Source organism: Rousettus aegyptiacus, unplaced genomic scaffold, assembly GCF_014176215.1.
Source record: "Rousettus aegyptiacus isolate mRouAeg1 unplaced genomic scaffold, mRouAeg1.p scaffold_m13_p_5, whole genome shotgun sequence".
Lineage (NCBI taxonomy): Eukaryota > Metazoa > Chordata > Mammalia > Chiroptera > Pteropodidae > Rousettus > Rousettus aegyptiacus.
Window position 1 is genome coordinate 103080756 of NW_023416308.1, and position 3951 is coordinate 103084706.

Consider the following 3951-nt stretch of genomic DNA (forward strand, 5'->3'; position numbering starts at 1 on the left):
AAGAACTACCAAGAATGCAATAAAAAAGAAGAAAGCCTAAACTTCTAAACTTGTTGAATTACTTTTCATAGATGAATGAGATAAGAATGAGTTCTGAAAATATGTGCAGTGAATGAAGGACTGACAAAATAAAGAGGAAAAAAAGCATTTCATTGGATTTTCAGAGACCACAGTCTACGTGAAAAGAGCTACAGAAAAATCATGTTTCATCAATGGCATATTATGCAAAGGCAGCGAGGAACACCAAGGCCATTTTGAAACCTGGGGTATAATTTCTCAGTTACTGCCATGGAGATGAAGGGACATTGTTTAGTACACACTGGCTGCAGTGATGGGAGTCATTCCTTAAGAAATATGGATCACTGCTGTCAAAATTGAACTTCATGGGCTTTGATCCAGCATTATTGCTCTACTCGTTATTCTCTGAATATACATACCAAGGTTTCTGGTCTCACATATCCGTGCTTGGCAACTAAGTTACATCGAATCACCAAAAGCAATTAAGAAATTGATCTAGCAATCCCAGAAGGATGAATTATGTGTCAAAAAACCAAATTATATATTAACACTGACAAACAAACTTGTGTGATGAGTTGGAAAGAAGTGTCCCTTAGACACATTATGTTTGTGGCAGGAAAGCCTACATGGAAACAAAGTGGCACTAAAACCTTGCATTACAACTAAGAGAACTGGATGAATAAAATTAGAATCAATGCCCCATAAATTTAATAAAATAATAAAAATAAATAAATTACTAAAACTAAAAAAAAATGCTTGATATTAATCAAGAGAAAAATGAAATTATTGCCTCCTGAGATACTTGTTTCACTAATGATATATGTACCTTACCAAGTGTCTTTAGAATTAGGCGACAGTACATCCCAATTTGCCCAGGAAAGTCCTGTTTTGTATTTGTTGAACCAGCACAACTTTCATCCTCATAGCTTTTCCCAGTTTGGATGCTTCAAAGTTGTAACCTTGTAGAGTTTTAACAACAATGTAATAAATTGACTCTTTATAGTTCTTTCTGTTAATAAGGATGAGGAGATCCTAGCCAAGTGTCTAAATTTTTGGTTTTATTAAAATCAATGTCATCATGGTTATCATGAATTTGAGTTTTTTGTATTGGTAGTTCTTTTTTTTTTTTTTTTTGTCCTTTTATCTACTATAGAGATAGATACTGTGAGATCAGAAAAACACTAAATTTTAAATCATAACATATATGAATTACATTATTATTATGTGCTTGAGATTTATACATTCTAACCTCTAATATCCCATACATGAATACTATTGATCAGTTATATCTTGAACATCTATCTGTTGACCATTTCTTCCTCGATGAAAGGTATTTCTCTTGTGAATTTTTATTCTCCATTTTCATTCTTAAGCTTACCTTCTCAGTGTTATTTTCTGCCTTTTTATATACAAAGATAGTTTTCTTCCTAAGTAATTGTGGTTTTATGGACACCTCTTACTGCATATCTCACAGATACCTAAACATAACATGCTCAAATTATATTATTTAATTTATATTAAAGGTTTTCTCCCTTAGTTTTGAAAAAAAAATGTAAAAATTGCATGAGCTGGTTGCAGGGGCTTCACAAAATATACTGTGACCAAAAAAAAAAAAAAATCTAAAAAACAGGGAAAGTAATCTATGGCTATGCTACCTTGAACAAGCCAGATCCCATCTGATCTCAGAAGCTAAGCAGGGTCAGACCTGGTTAGTACTTGGATGGGAGACCACCTAGGAAGACCAGGTACTGCAGGCATAAAAAACAAAAAATTAAAGGATTGTAAAAGAAAAAAAGGAAGAAGAAAGAAACAGGGAAAGTAGGTCTAAAATTAAATCAAATAGACATGACTTAGTTGCATGAAATAGTTGGGGAGGGATATAAGAGAGAAATCTACAGCGAGAGCTGCCAGGTAGCGCTGATTCTCACTAGACTGAGGAGGAATTATGAGATGCAGAGTTTATTAAAAACAGAATTAAAATTAAAATAAGCATTTTGAAAATTAAAATAAGACTTGAATACAAGTTAGAAGATTGCACCATAACCCACAAAAAAGTAGCAAAGGACAATAACAAGATTAGTTGCATAAAAGTTATCAGACATCTGATATAAAGAAACAATTTTGTGCAACTGGATAGAATAATTATATTATTTTATAGAAAAATGGTGGAATTACCCAGGAAGGTCTTACAGTAATGAATGCATATGCACCAAATTATATAAATCAATATGTTAACCACTTGCTGATTAAGTATCATAGATGATTTAATCAATAATTTGTGGATCATTTTCTATCTCTGTAAAAATATAACCAAATTCATGAAGTTAATGTAATGATTAAAAAACAATATATGTAAAGTGTTCAGATTAGTATCGGATTTTTCAATAAAGGCTACTTGTGTGTGATCATTCTTTTCTTGAGAATAAGAAACATGTTTTATCAATTTCTGTGTCCTCTCCAGTCATTGTCACATAGCAGGTACACAAATATATTGCATGATGATATTATTCTGTCACAAACTCCTTGCACTACTATATGCCAGACGCCAGAGATACCTAGATGTTCGCTATTTGAACTATTTTAACCCATTTGATTTTATGTTATGCTGAGTTGAGTTTCATGACATCTCATACTGTGAATGAGGCAGGGTTTATGTCAAGATATACAATGTCAAAACACTGTTTCTCTTTTCAATTCCAATATTACACTAGCTTTTCTGACCTGAATTTAAAACAAGTCTCAGAAAAGAAAACATCTAGAGCTCAGATACTCTCAATCCTTCTGCAAATAGCTTTTGTAATTTTCAATACCTGGGGTGAAGCAAAGTGCAAATCTTTTAGAAAATAGTATGCACTTTTCCAACACCATGGAAAAACATTGGGGTGGAGCCCACATCATAGAATGTAAAGGTAGATGCATAAACTGGCTGTTCCATTTTACTAGCATGTACGTGGGTTAAAAGGTAGATTTGATACCACTAGGTATCAAATACAGGGATCGGTAAACTAAAATATTAAAGAAGAAACAAATGCAAAAGGCATTATTTACCCAAGGAGTTTCTATCCTGGGAAGTAAGGTATATCAAAATTCTATTTACTACCTTCATTTACCTACCTTCCTTCTGAATCCTTTTTTATTTTTATGTTTAAAATCTTAGTGTTTGAAACTTGTATTTTCTTTGTTTTATTATGCTTCAGATTGCTTTACTATAGAGAATTGCCCTCTCTTTAGGAAACTATTCAGTTACTCAAAGGTGGTGGTAAAATGGAAACATCATTTTACCTGAAGTTTGTCAATAATATTTTAAATATAGAGATATGAACTGTATATGTATGTGTGTGCATGTATATATGTCTGATGTATACAGGTGATATATATATATACACATATATATATATATCTCACAACGCAAACAAACAGGTCTGTGTGTTTGTGTTATGATATATATATATATAATATATATGTATATACATATATGTATACTATAATATAGTCTAGGTCATAATATAATATAAATTATATGTATAAAATAACATGTCATAATGTCTTGATCTTAGAATTTTACATTAACTACTGACTTTTTCTGTGTCACAGCTTATAATTTGTAGTATGGTGTATATGAATATCATTGTTTTAAAATAGAAATATATTTGAGAAACAGTACTGTGATTTTGTAGTTAGGACCTCTCTAATCACTGTCCATCTGGTGCTCTTGTGATCTTTAGGGAAAGAATTTAATATCATTTCAATAATTATACATTTAAGCACCTTTGGGGAAATAATACCACTAATGTTTATGGTTCTTGCCTGTTTTGGAGAATGCTTCTTTTTACTTTTGGCTATACTTACCTGTGACTATACTACCATTTTTCATGTTAACTACTTCTAGTGTTTGTCTTTCAAAGTCTTTGCAGGAAAAAGAAAAGAAAAAAA

General features: G+C 31.6%; 1 pseudogene; it reads left to right on the plus strand.

Moving 5' to 3' along the window:
• Window positions 1-1656: 1656 nt before the first annotated feature.
• Window positions 1657-1775, plus strand: LOC118603468 (annotated as a pseudogene).
• The last annotated feature ends 2176 nt before the right edge of the window (window positions 1776-3951 follow it).